This window comes from Mus musculus, chromosome 4 (genome assembly GCF_000001635.26).
Source record: "Mus musculus strain C57BL/6J chromosome 4, GRCm38.p6 C57BL/6J".
In the NCBI taxonomy this organism is placed as follows: domain Eukaryota; kingdom Metazoa; phylum Chordata; class Mammalia; order Rodentia; family Muridae; genus Mus; species Mus musculus.
The window spans coordinates 123,837,012-123,851,998 of record NC_000070.6 but is presented as its reverse complement, the minus strand read 5'-3'; the positions used below and the strand labels follow the sequence as shown (position 1 = coordinate 123,851,998).

At 49.7% G+C, this 14,987-nt stretch overlaps 2 pseudogenes; one reads left to right on the top strand and one right to left on the bottom strand.

Annotated features, from left to right (window-relative positions):
• Positions 1 to 787: 787 nt before the first annotated feature.
• On the top strand, positions 788 to 9,977 carry Gm46860 (annotated as a pseudogene).
• Positions 12,758 to 13,897, bottom strand: Gm12904 (predicted gene 12904; annotated as a pseudogene).

Below are 14,987 nucleotides of genomic sequence, written 5' to 3'. Positions count from 1 at the left end.
GAACCCCTTAGTTATGTAAACTTGTACTTTCCCTGCCCTGCTCTCCCCCCTTGGGTTTTCCTATATAAGCCTGTGAAAAATTTGGCTGGTCGTCGATTCTCCTCTACAACACACTAGGTGCATGAGTTTCGACCCCAGAGCTCTGGTCCGTGTGCTTTCTTGCTGTTGCTCTATTAAATCTTGCCTTCTACATATTAAGTACGGTCTCAGTGTCTTCTTGGGTCCGCGGCTGTCCCGAGGCCTGAGTGAGGGTCTCCCTTCGGGGGTCTTTCATTTTGGTGCATTGGCCGGGAATCAGCGCGACCACCCAGAGGTCCTAGACCCACTTAGAGGTAAGATTCTTTGTTCTGTTTTGGTCTGATGTTTGTGTTCTGTTTCTAAGTTTGGTGCGATCACAGTTTCGGTTTTGCGGACGCTCAGTGAGACCGCGCTCCGAGAGGGAACGCGGGGTGGATAAGGATAGACGTGTCCAGGCGTCCACCGTCCGTTCGCCCTAGGAGACGTCCCAGGAGGAACAGGGGAGGACCAGGGACGCCTGGTGGACCCCTTTGGAGGCCAAGAGACCATCTGGGGTTGCGAGATCGTGGGTTCGAGTCCCACCTCGTGCCTTGTTGCGAGATCGTGGGTTCGAGTCCCACCTCGTGCAGAGGGTCTCAATCGGCCGGCCTTAGAAAGGCCATCTGATTCTTTGAGTTGCTTGTGGTCGACGCAAAGTCGCTGTCGTTTCTGGTTTCTTTTTTGTCTTAGTCTCGTGTCCGCTCTTGTAGTGTCTACTGTTTTTCTAGAAATGGGACAATCTGTGTCCACTCCCCTTTCTCTGACTCTGGAGCATTGGAAGGAGGTGCGGGTCAGAGCCCACAACCAGTCGGTGGAGGTCAGAAAGGGTCCGTGGCAGACCTTTTGTGCCTCCGAGTGGCAGACCTTTTGTGCCTCCGAGTGGCCGACGTTTGGAGTGGGCTGGCCACCAGAAGGTGCTTTTGACTTGTCACTAATCGCTGCCGTTAGGCGAATTGTTTTTCAGGAGGAAGGGGGTCACCCTGATCAGATCCCCTACATTGTGACCTGGCAGAATCTCGTCCAATTCCCACCTCCGTGGGTCAAGCCTTGGACCCCAAATTCTTCGAAACTGACGGTCGCAGTTGCTCAGTCTGATGCAGCCGGAAAGTCCAGCCCGTCAGCTCCCCCCAAGATTTATCCAGAGATTGACGACCTCCTCTGGATGGACTCCCAACCTCCCCCTTATCCCCTGCCCCAGCAGCCACCTGCAGCCGCCCCACCACAGGGACCAATAGCGAGAGGGGCACAGGGACCGGCGGGGGGGACTCGGAGCCGACGAGGCCGAAGCCCCGGGGAAGAAGGGGGGCCGGATTCAACAGTTGCCTTACCACTTAGAGCACATGTGGGAGGGCCAGCGCCAGGACCCAATGATCTCATTCCTTTACAGTACTGGCCTTTTTCCTCTTCTGATTTATATAATTGGAAAACTAACCACCCTCCTTTCTCAGAGAACCCCTCTGGGCTTACTGGGCTCCTTGAGTCACTTATGTTCTCCCATCAACCCACTTGGGATGATTGTCAGCAGCTTTTGCAGGTTCTTTTTACCACAGAAGAAAGAGAAAGAATCCTGATAGAGGCGAGAAAAAATGTTCTGGGAGAGGACGGCACACCCACTGCCCTCCCTAACCTCGTGGACGAGGCTTTCCCCTTGAACCGCCCCAACTGGGACTACAACACCGCGGAAGGTAGGGGACGCCTCCTTGTCTATCGCCGGACTCTAGTGGCAGGTCTCAGAGGAGCCGCTAGACGGCCCACCAATTTGGCTAAGGTAAGAGAGGTCTTGCAGGGGCAGACTGAACCACCCTCAGTCTTCCTTGAGCGTCTCATGGAGGCATATAGAAGGTACACCCCTTTTGACCCCTCGTCAGAGGGACAGAAGGCCGCTGTAGCCATGGCCTTCATTGGTCAGTCCGCTCCCGACATTAAGAAAAAGCTGCAAAGGCTGGAAGGGCTCCAAGATCATTCGCTCCAAGATTTAGTAAAAGAAGCAGAGAAAGTCTATCATAAGAGAGAAACAGAAGAAGAGAGGCAGGAGAGAGAAAAGAAAGAGATGGAGGAGAGGGAAAATAGACGGGACCGCCGTCAGGAGAGAAATCTGAGTAAAATTTTGGCCGCAGTTGTGAATGATAGACAGTCAGAAAAAGGTAAAACAGGGCTCCTGGGCAACAGGGCAGTGAAACCGCCAGGTGGCAGAAAGATACCACTGGAAAAAGACCAATGCGCCTATTGCAAAGAGAAAGGACACTGGGCTAGAGATTGCCCTAAAAAACGGGAGCGATCCAAGGTCCTGACCCTAGAAGAGGATTAGGGAAGTCTGGGCTCAGACCCCCTCCCTGAGCCTAGGGTAACTTTGTCCATGGAGGGGACCCCTGTCAACTTCCTGATAGACACCGGAGCAGAGCATTCAGTACTCACTAACCCCCTAGGCAAGCTAGGCTCCAAAAAGACCATGGTAGTTGGAGCCACTGGTAGTAAATTTTACCCCTGGACGACCAAACGAGCTCTTCAGATAGACAAGAACATAGTGACCCACTCCTTTCTGGTGATACCTGAGTGCCCTGCTCCCCTCTTGGGGCGCGATCTGCTAACCAAACTAAAGGCTCAAGTCCAATTTACTTCAGAAGGCCCACAAGTAAGCTGGGGAAAAGCCCCTGTTGCCTGCCTTGTCCTCAACACAGAGGAAGAGTACCGGTTGCATGAAGAACAACCCAAAAATGCAGTCTCTTCAGGCTGGCTAACTGCGTTCCCCAATGTCTGGGCAGAACAAGCAGGAATGGGGTTGGCTAAACAAGTGCCTCCGGTTGTGGTAGAACTTAAAGCTGATGCCACCCCCATCTCGGTAAGACAATACCCCATGAGCAAGGAAGCTAGGGAGGGCATCCGGCCTCATATCCAGAGGTTGCTAGACCAAGGAGTTTTAGTGGCCTGTCAGTCCCCCTGGAATACACCACTTCTGCCGGTTCGAAAACCAGGGACTAATGACTATCGCCCGGTGCAAGACCTCCGGGAAGTTAACAAAAGGGTCCTGGACATTCACCCCACAGTCCCGAACCCGTACAATTTATTAAGCTCTCTCCCACCTGAGAGAACATGGTATACAGTCCTGGACTTAAAAGATGCCTTCTTTTGCCTGCGCTTGCACCCTAAGAGTCAGCTCCTGTTTGCCTTTGAATGGAGGGACCCAGAGGGCGGACAGACTGGTCAACTAACCTGGACTAGGCTACCACAGGGGTTCAAAAATTCCCCCACCCTGTTTGACGAGGCCCTCCATCGGGATCTCGCGCCTTTTCGCGCGCGAAACCCTCAGCTTACCCTACTACAGTATGTGGATGATCTCTTGGTTGCGGCAGCCTCGAAGGAGCTGTTGTCACCAGGGAACTGAGAGGCTCCTCACAGAACTGAGTGACTTGGGGTATCGAGTTTCGGCTAAAAAGGCACAAATCTGTCAAACTGAGGTAACCTACCTGGGGTATACCCTCCGAGGGGGTAAAAGATGGCTCACAGAAGCCCGGAAGAAGACTGTTATGATGATCCCATCACCAACCACCCCAAGTCAAGTACGTGAGTTTCTGGGGACTGCTGGCTTTTGTAGACTTTGGATTCCAGGCTTTGCAACCCTAGCGGCACCTCTATATCCTTTGACTAAGGAAGGGGTTCCTTTTGAGTGGAAAGAAGAGCACCAAAGAGCTTTTGAGGCTATCAAGTCGTCCCTAATGACTGCCCCCGCGCTAGCATTACCAGACTTGACTAAGCCTTTCGTCCTATATGTGGACGAGAGAGCGGGTGTAGCCAGGGGAGTATTGACACAAGCACTGGGACCCTGGAAGAGACCTGTAGCCTATTTGTCAAAAAAAAATAGATCCTGTTGCTAGTGGATGGCCCACATGTCTGAAAGCTATTGCAGCAGTAGCCCTGCTGATCAAAGATGCTGACAAACTGACAATGGGACAGCAGGTGACTGTTGTAGCCCCTCATGCCTTAGAAAGTATCGTGCGGCAGCCACCTGACAGATGGATGACAAATGCCCGAATGACACACTATCAGAGCCTGCTGCTAAATGAGCGTGTAACCTTTGCGCCCCCTGCCATCCTCAACCCAGCTACCCTTCTCCCTCTAACAAATGATTCCGTCCCAGTACATCAATGTATGGACATCCTCGCTGAAGAAACTGGGACCAGAAGGGACCTGACTGACCAACCCTGGCCTGGAGCTCCCAGTTGGTATACGGACGGCAGCAGTTTCCTGATAGAGGGGAAGCGGAAGGCTGGAGCTGCGGTGGTAGATGGGAAAAAGGTAATTTGGGCAAGCGCCCTGCCTGAAGGAACATCGGCACAAAAGGCTGAACTTATAGCGCTTATACAAGCCCTCCGAGAGGCTGAAGGTAAGATCGTTAACATCTATACTGACAGCCGCTATGCTTTTGCTACCGCACACATCCATGGGGCCATCTACAGGCAGCGAGGGCTATTGACTTCGGCTGGTAAAGACATTAAAAATAAAGAAGAAATTCTGGCCTTGTTGGAAGCCATACATGCACCTAAGAAGGTAGCCATTATCCACTGCCCCGGCCACCAAAGAGGAGAAGACTCGGTGGCCAAGGGCAACCGAATGGCAGACTTAGTGGCAAAACAAGTTGCTCAAGGGGCCATGATCCTGACTGAAAAAGGTGATCCGCCCAAAAGCACTGAGGATGAGAGGTATAACATAAAAGAGCTATGGTGGACCAGAGATCCCCTCCCATACTTTTTTGAAGGGAAAATAGAATTGACTCCCGAAGAAGGAATAAAATTTGTGAAAGGACTACACCAATTCACCCACCTGGGAGTTGAAAAAATGATGAGACTAATTAAAAATTCCCGATACCAAGTCCCCAACCTGAAGTCAGTGGCTCAAAAGATTATAGACTCCTGCAAACCATGTGCATTCACTAATGCGACTAAAGCCTACAAAGAACCTGGAAAGAGACAACGGGGAGACCATCCTGGAGTGTATTGGGAGGTAGACTTTACTGAAGTTAAACCTGGAATGTATGGTAACAAATATCTGTTAGTATTTGTAGACACCTTTTCAGGATGGGTTGAGGCATTTCCCACTAAAACAGAGACTGCCCAGATTGTGGCCAAGAAGATCCTTGAAGAAATCCTGCCAAGATTTGGAATCCCTAAGGTAATCGGGTCCAACAATGGACCAGCCTTTGTTGCCCAGGTAAGTCAGGGCTTGGCCACTCAGTTGGGCATCGATTGGAAATTACACTGTGCTTACCGCCCTCAAAGCTCAGGACAGGTAGAGAGGATGAATAGGACCTTAAAAGAGACCTTGACTAAATTAGCCATTGAGACCGGCGGGAAAGACTGGGTGGCTCTCCTCCCTCTTGCGCTCTTCCGAGCCCCAAACACTCCTGGACGTTTCGGGCTCACTCCTTTTGAAGTTCTGTATGGAGGACCTCCCCCTTTAATGGAAGCTGGTGGAACATTGGTTTCCGACTCTGACCCTGTCTTACCCTCCTCTTTGCTTATTCATTTAAAGGCCCTAGAAGTGATTAGGACCCAGATTTGGGACCAACTGAAGGCAGCCTATACCCCAGGGACCACTGCAGTACCCCACGGGTTCCAAGTTGGAGACAAAGTCTTGGTCAGGCGGCATCGAACCGGCAGCCTTGAGCCACGGTGGAAGGGACCCTATTTGGTGTTACTGACAACCCCTACTGCGGTAAAAGTTGACGGGATTGCCTCCTGGATCCACGCCTCCCACGTCAAGAGGACCGCCAGTCAAGATGAAGAAAAACACGAAGACAATTGGACAGTGGCAGCCACTGACAATCCTCTTAAGCTTCGTTTGCGCCGTAGGCGCCACCCTGAACTTAGGGAACCATAACCCTCATGCTCCAATTCAACAGTCCTGGGAAGTGCTCAATGAAAAGGGAAACATTGTATGGGCAACCACTGCAGTCCATCCCCTCTGGACTTGGTGGCCTGATCTCACACCTGACATCTGTAAGTTAGCGGCAGGATCCCCCAATTGGGACCTCCCCGGTCATACTGATCTTAGCAACCCACCCCCTGAACAGCAGTGTGTCCTGGGTGGGATAGGGAACTCGTATGGATGTTCGGGGCAGTTCTACCGAGCTAATCTTAGAGCTGCACAATTTTATGTTTGCCCTGGTCAGGGTCAGAACAAAAAGCTTCAACAAGAGTGTGGAGGGGCATCAGATTACTTTTGTGGTAAATGGTCATGTGAAACGACAGGGGAAGCTTACTGGAAGCCCTCCTCTAACTGGGACCTAATCACGGTAAAACGAGGTAGTGGCTATGATAAGCCAAACCAAGGAGAAGGAGACCCCAATAAATATCCAGGGCTCTGGGGTGGTGAAGAAAAGTTAAGTGATTTTCCAGAGAATGGATGCGCTTTTAAAAACAGCCCCCCAGGACCATGCAAAGATAAATACTGCAACCCTCTACTTATAAGGTTCACCGAAAAAGGAAAACAACACCGTTTAAGTTGGCTTAAAGGGAATAGGTGGGGTTGGCGAATATACATTCCACTAAGAGATCCTGGGTTCATTTTCACGATCAGACTGACAGTGAGAGAACCGGCGGTGACACTCGTGGGGCCCAACAAGGTCCTTATAGAACAGGGCCCCCCAGTCGTACCGGCTCCCCCGAAGGTCCCGACCGTACCGACTCCACCAACTCCACAGCCCAACATAGTGGTACCCTCCCTAGGAACTAATACTCCCCTCATAAAGCCTACCTTGGCTTCCCCACCGCCCTTAGGTACAGAGAACCGTCTGGTCAGCCTAGTCCAGGGAGCTTTTTTAGCTTTAAATAGGACTAACCCTAATATGACTCAATCGTGCTGGTTATGCTATGCCTCTAGCCCCCCTTATTATGAAGGAATAGCTCAGATCAGGACTTATAATACTACTTCAGATCATTCTCAATGCCTTTGGGGAGAAAACAGAAAGTTGACTCTAGCAGCAGTTTCAGGAAGAGGGCTTTGTTTGGGCCGAGTACCTCAGGATAAAGGGCACCTCTGTAATCAGACCCAGGACATCCAGTCTAGCAAAAGTGGTCGGTATCTAGTGCCTCCCTTAGACACAGTATGGGCTTGCAATACCAGTCTCACTCCTTGTGTGTCTATGTCTGTTTTTAATAGTTCCAAAGATTTCTGCATTTTGGTTCAGCTTATTCCTAGACTCCTGTATCATGATGATAGCTCCTTTTTAGACAAATTTGAGCATCGGGTCCGCTGGAGAAGAGAACCCGTTACCTTAACTTTGGCAGTTCTATTAGGATTAGGAGTAGCGGCTGGAGTAGGTACAGGAACCGCTGCCTTAATTAAGACCCCCCAATACTATGAAGAACTACGTGCAGCTATGGATGTTGATCTTAGAACTATAGAACAGTCTATAACCAAATTAGAAGAATCTTTAACTTCCCTGTCCGAAGTGGTGCTACAGAATAGAAGGGGATTAGACTTATTATTCCTTAAAGAAGGAGGACTCTGTGCTGCCCTAAAAGAAGAATGTTGTTTTTATGTTGACCATTCAGGAGTAATCAAAGATTCTATGGCCAAACTTAGAGAACGCCTGGATATACGTAAAAGAGAAAGAGAAAGCCAACAAGGATGGTTCGAGAGCTGGTTTAATAAGTCCCCTTGGCTCACCACTCTCCTCTCCACCATAGCAGGACCTTTGATTACACTTATGCTTTTGCTTACTTTTGGCCCCTGCATCCTTAATAAGTTAGTAGCTTTTATTAGAGAAAGGATAAATGCAGTACAGGTTATGGTACTAAGGCAACAATATCAGGTCCTTCAGGAGGTTAAAAACTCGCTCTAAGATTAGAGCTATCTCCTAAAAGAAGTGGGGAATGAAGAATAAAAAAATTAATTACTGGACTCTTCCTCACCCCAGAGCCCGACCCCTCCCATCTAGAGAGTGTTCCCAGAACGCTCCTGAACTCTTCACCCCAGAATGCATTCCTGAACTCCTCATCCTAGAGTTCGAACCCTCCCAACTAAAGACTGTTCCAAGAACATTTTTGAGATAAGGGCCTCCTGGAACAACCTCAGAATGAACCGGATACGTTGCCAAATAATAGGACATGACCCCTTAGTTACGTAGAATCCCTTGGCAGAACCCCTTGTCCCTTGGCAGAACCCCTTAGTTATGTAAACTTGTACTTTCCCTGCCCTGCTCTCCCCCCTTGGGTTTTCCTATATAAGCCTGTGAAAAATTTGGCTGGTCGTCGATTCTCCTCTACACCACACTAGGTGCATGAGTTTCGACCCCAGAGCTCTGGTCCGTGTGCTTTCTTGCTGTTGCTCTATTAAATCTTGCCTTCTACATATTAAGTACGGTCTCAGTGTCTTCTTGGGTCCGCGGCTGTCCCGAGGCCTGAGTGAGGGTCTCCCTTCGGGGGTCTTTCACTTTGAGATGGTGTCCTCTGAACCTGAACTGTTTAATAACTCTACATGGTTTCAGCTATCCTGGAACTCACTGTGGATACCAGGCTGGCCTCCAGTTCACCGAGAGCTGCCTCCCAAGTGCTGGGATAAAGGCATGCATCCTCCGCCCCGCTGTTTATGATTACTAATTGTGTTAAATGATATTCATGCTTGCTAACTCTGTGCACTCCAGAAGTGGCTCTTAATAAGAAAAGATACTGGACATCTGTGGTAACATGAGAAGAATGTCTGTACATGTGTACCTGACTTTTGTGAACCACAGTTCCCAGAAGAATGGAAGAAGAGGGGAGAAGAAGGAAAAAGAAAAAAGGGGGGGAGTGGGAGAAGCTACACCTCTGTTAGAATCTGATTCCACAAGGCCAAATGACCAAACTTCAAGATTATGGATGGAGTTAAAATGTTTTAGACCAGAGTCAAGTTATCTTGGGGTACTTTGGTTGCTTACAAAGTCATTCATTGCCCACCTCTGTGTCTGACCTAGCATGGCTGTGACACGGTCAGTGTCTTAAAATTGGTGCCAGAGAAATGATTCATCAGCACTGGTTGGCTCTTGCAGAGGACTAGGGTTTGGTTCCCAGTATCCACATGGTAGCTCACAGTCATTGATAACTCTTACTTCCAGGGCATCTAAAACCCTCTTCTGACTTCCAAAGACACCAGTCATGAACACGGTGCACATACATACATGCTGGCAAAACTTAATGCACAACTTAAATAAATCTTTAAAACGTTTTGTTTCTGGCAGGAGAGATAAATGCCTCAGCAGTTAGGAGCACCAGCTGCTCTTCCAGCAACCACATAGTGGCTCCCAACCATCTATAATGGGATCTGACGCCCCGCCCTCTTCTGTCATGCATGCATACATGCAAATAGAGCACTCATATACATAAGTAAATCTTTAAAAAACAAAACAAAACAAAAAAACCACTTTCGGTTTAATATTTAAATGTATCCTTAAGAGACCATTATCTCTCACCACCCCAAAGCTAAGAATGTCATCAGATAGGGAATACCCTCCAAGGGTAAGCAGCTAACCCCGAGGGCAAATTGGGGAAAGCTAGGCAAGAACACTAGCTACCACAGTCGCTGTTGTAGGGCCAACCACCACCCTGTAACCCTGAGGTTCTGAGGCCAAATGGGCCTCCACTGGGGACCCGCCCTCTGTGGCGCCACATTTGGCGGGGGTGGGGAGGGTTGGAGAAGCATCCTGGCAGAGTGGGTAGGTAACCACCAAACCAGAGAACTTGGTCTAGAAACGCCCTGTGGAGAAGCAAGTACTAAAGGCCTCAAAGTAGCTGTGCAGATCCGGCTCTGTAGTCTGCACCGAGTCCCCTGTTGAACTGAGCACCCGGACTCGGAATCTCCACCCTCAGGGCCGCCCGCGCCGCCCTCGCCACCCGCGCTGCCTGTACCGCCCCCGCGCCCACCAGGGTCGTTCTACCTACCGTTAGTAGTAGCAGCAGCAGCCACTGAGGCCTCACCTTGCTCGCGCATGGCAGTTACTGGAGGAGCCATCTCCAACTGGGGACAGTGAGGAAGGGCAGGGAAGGAAAGGGAAAAAGAAGGGGTACAAAGGAGAGGGGTGCCGGCTTCAATAAGAGCCTAAAAAACTGGAACCCAACACATGGTCTGAGGTTCAAACTCATCCCAGTGCTTTAGAATTAACCAAAGTGGTAAAGCCGAAATGATTGAACTGGCCTTTCTCTTGTTGAGATGGATGGTCAAAGACCACAGTTCCCACCGGGGATCCCTTCATAGGCATAATTCTTATTGGGGGTCCTATTTGTTGGCAAGGGACTCAGGATACAACTTCTAAAAGGGACCTCTCCTCAAAAGGAACTGGAAGGCAACAGTTCATCCTTCAGCGACTTGAGGTTGTAACATTTTAAGAGATCTTCTTAAAACACGGATTTCTACATAGGAGCATCTGCAGTGGGCCCACGATGGTGACGACAGTTATGGGAAGCCACTGGGGGAATAGCTTTTGCGCAAGGTTTCCACTTGCTCATAAGGACCTTCCAGTGCAAGACGTTCACCCTCAAAAGAGGTTAAGTTGCAACTTTTGAAATTGCCTCCTTTTCAAGGGCTTCCTTTGGTGGGTCATTTGTAAAGGACCTGAGACTTCAGTCAATGGCTTGAAGTGTGTGGAACAATTTCCAAAGGATAAATCCTCCAAAGGACCCCTTATGGTGACTTTCAAGACATCCATTTCGAAATAGATGTCTTCCCCCATCTACCAGATCTTCTGATATAGAAGCCAACGGTTATGTTTGGACCCCAGGAGTCCATAGATACATAGATTTGCCAGTGTGATGCTGAAGAAATATTCTCAGCTGGATGCAATAAGCACAGCCAAGCCAGTCTCTGGAGGGCTGGCCAGAAAAGATCTGAAAGCTGAAGTCCCAAGGTGCCCTTCCAGAGTTGTCTTTAAGCAAGGAGATCTTTGTCACAGAAGTGTTGCCCCACTCAGAAGCACAGCCTCAAAATCCTCCCAAGTCTTGGGGCAGAGGAAGAATGTCCCAGAGGAGCCTGGACCCCTCGTCCTTTTGCATGGTGCTATGGGCACACCCAGAGTTCAGGAGTCCAGCCATCAGAGCCAACAGCTCTAAGCAGTACCAGGAAGGCCAGCCCTCACGTGTCTCCAAGCCCACACCACATGGGCTCCAAGGAGGAACCTGAGTTTAGAATCAGAGCAGAGCCTACTTAACAGGAATGCAGCAGGGGTTTATGTGGGCTCCAGGGGTCACTAGGCTATGGAGCAAGGAAACCTTCCAGCACACATTCAAAATGCTTAGGAGTGGATGATGCATGCGTTGAAAATTCCCTCTGGTTTGTCTTCATTTTCACTAAGGGAAAGCAGACATGTCATTTTCTTCTTTCTAGATAAAGGAAGGAAGGCGGCAAAAGCTCGGAGACACGGATGCCACAGGCACTGGCATTTGGTTGCTCTGATTTTTTGTGCCAGGTGCCCAAGTCGCCCTAGTGAAGTTCTGATGGAATGACCAGGCTTCCCTTTGCGTTCTGGACAGGAAAGACAGATTGCCTCTGCTTCTTTAATGTCAGCTGTTTGTAATGTTCTCCCCCCCCCCCCAAAAAAAGGGGATCTAAAATTCACTACATGAAATCTATATAGCATTATTTCCCAGAGACTGGCCATCAGAGGTTTAGAAAGAAATGATTCCTTTCAAGGCCAAGTGTGCCTACCCACCATTGACTGCCCGACACTTGGTTTCCATGGAGATTTTCAGAGCTACCTGACAGTGGGTGTTTTCTTCCCTTATTGGGTAGTCCACCTCTTTCTCATAAGCTGATGTGACATTCACTGCCCCACACCTCCAGCCTCTCAGATTCTCATCTCAGCAGCCTTCAGCTAACCTCACCACGTGCGCGCTGATTTTGACTTACCCTGTGAGGCTCTGCGGAGCACCCCACTCACCCAGACGCCACTTTTTTCAGCATTGCTGGAATGCCTCAGATTGTGGGGGGTCTGGCTATCACCTATCCTTCATCAAACAGGCTTCTTGTGGCTTTCTGAGACAGTCCTGAGCCAGTGGCTATAGTCAATCGCTCTTGATACCAGGACAGAACTCCTGATACTATCTGGCCGAAAACTCCAAGCCTCATGGCCCTTCCATGGCCCTTTAGCAGACTTGGTTTGGTTTTTTTTCCTTGGTAACAGGGCTGATTCCTCATTGCTCTTTCAAAGAAGGGGTTTTGTTGTTGTTGTTGTTGTTATTATTATAAAAATGTTTTAAAGCCCTGAGAGCTCATAGACTGGTTTTAGGACATTTGGTTATGTTTTTTTGTTTTTAGGAAACGGAACTCTCAGTGAGCAGCTTATAGATTTGGCAAAACATGTTTCCTACACTGGGGTCTCATACAGGCCTGCAGCTCAAAATCCAAGTCTGACATCTGGGACGGAAGGCATTCTGGAAAACGGAGGTACACAATCGCTAAACAGTACAACGTGTCAAGCAAAATACATGGTGCACAGTGTGTCGTGGTAGACCTGGACCGCCTTGGCCAGCGCTTGATGATCTCATCTGTCGCTCTGCCCAGAGGCATGGCTTCCTTCAGTGCTGCAGAGACACGGGAAAGAAGAGGAAAAGGATGCAGTCTTTCCTGGATATCAAGCGAGGCACCAGGACCAGACATGTATATGGAAAGCAACCATCGCAGCCCCTGAGAAGCCAGCTTCGTCTTGACCCCCTACCAGGTGCGCGACACTCAACTGTCATGTTCTTTATCCACCTGGTGGTACCTGGCTCGGACGGCCACCAGATGAGCATAGTAAGCTGGCGCGGGTATTAACACAGAGCGTGTGCAGCACACGTATGAGTGACACAGCTTGTACTTCAGATCTGCAGCTCATCAGAAGAAAAACGATTGTCATCCCAAAGCACGTGGTCGTGGGAAGGACGGCTTGTCCCCTGGATGCCGGCATGACTGCCCAGGTAGAAATCAAACTCAGTGGGGTGGGTGATCTTCGTGTCTACGGTTGTGCCTGCTGGAATGTTCCCACTCTTTCCAACCCGCTAGTTTTTGCATGTGCAGAAGAGGCGTGTGTGGCGCGGCTTCTGCACCACAATGAACATGATCCCTGCCTGAGAGTCCTTCTCCAGCTTTATGCAGGCCTCTCTGATGGCCAGGAGCTCACGGTGGAGAACCTGCTGGAACTGGCCCTTGGTAGAAGATGATACGGCTGGGCTTGAAGCCGGTAGATTTATAGAACTGAATAAGCAGCTCTCACACCATAGCAGCCAGGTCCTGGATGATCTCCTGTCAGTGCTGCTGCACTTGCGTGGTGGCACAGTAGCAATCGGGGTGTGCGTCCATACAGCCCACGATGGCAGCAATCGAAGGTTTCTTCCCATCCCCAGCTGGTGGGTGGGTGACATCGGCTCCCAGGAAGATGACAGGCTGCTGGAACACTGGAGGCCTGCCCTGTGGCTGCAGGATGTTGTTGACGCCTCCCAGTTTGACACTGATCTTTAAGCAGAGATTGTATGGGGTCTGTGGTGTGGTCCTCTGCAAGTTCTTCATCTAGACGCACTGTGTGGCCATCCCCAGCACTGTGTCTCCCACACTCTTGACTTCCGCATACACAGAAGTTTTTGCCAGACAGGATGACCACCACCAGCTGGAGACCAGCATATGTGTTCTTCAGGTGTTGGAACATGGGCTCCACATGAGCTGCATCCTGTGCATATTGACAGAAGCAGGGCTGACCCTGGATCGGCATCCCAGCCTCTCTTGAGATCTTCCTCTGTTGTTGGAGCTAAGGACTTGAGATGGACTTCTGTACAGTGGCCCTAGGGTGTGAAGCAGGCGATGGCCCACACCTTGATCTCCATGCCCGTGTAGAACTGCTCTGAAGAAGGCAAGCGACCAGGACGAGGCCTCTGGCACTCACCTATAGAGTCTACAATCAGGAGATTCTGTTCTGGTTTCCCTAGTAGCTGGGAAAGGGGAGTCAAATCTGCCCAGCCAGCCCATAGTTTACCCTGGTGTCAGCAGGGCAGCAACCCTGAGAAGTCCGACATCCAAGGGTTAAGGCCCAAGGCGAGGCTTCCAAATTCTTTGGGGCTCACCATAAAACTCGCTCTCGTGTTTTTGGAGTGTGGGAGCTCAGTGCTCATTATCAGAGTTTCCCAGCCTCTGGCACTCACACTGCACCATTGCCCTGGTCTGCGAACTGATGAAACCCCCAACTCTAGCCACCCTGCCTGCCTGTGATGCAGTGGGCAGAGATGGGAAAGACTGGAAGACTGCTCTGATTTAGGCTGAAGCTCATACCAGTCTTTGGTCTTCATGTCTCTTGATGTTAGGAATAGCAGTGTCCACCTGTCTATGAAGGGGCACCGACATCCTATGGAAATGTGTGTGATGGGCACACGGCCAGAGACAAGAGACAGAGTTGTCTGGGGAATTGGAGATGGATAATCAGACCATTGGAGATGGATAATCAGACCTGGCTAGTTAGAGATGTCAAGACATAACTTTTTGTCCTTAATAATAGCAGTAACTGTTTTGGTCACCCAGCCAGAACATTTTGAGTGGCAGTCATTCACAGCAAGATGACCCCCACAGAAAGATTGGTCAAAGCAGCCGCCAAAATCACTTTATTCCAAGGAATTTACTTATTTGTTTGTTTATTTGTTTATTTATTTAACTGTTTCTACTTCAGCCAGTACTCTCTGGGTTTTGCCTATTTGGTGAAACAAGGGAGGTTGTAGAATTTGTTTGCAGCTCTTTAGAAAGTTTGGCTGAATCTCCCAATCACTGTGCCTCACTCACACATCGCCTTCCATTTTGTTTGGGGCTCCTTTGAGCACTTTGGGTTCCTTTGGAGCCATTTTTGGTGACTTTATTTTGTGATTGGCTTTGTCTTTCTTGGTTCTTCTGAGCCGTTTCAATTTTATAGATTTTTTTTTTTTAACCGTTATGCCATTTGTATGGCT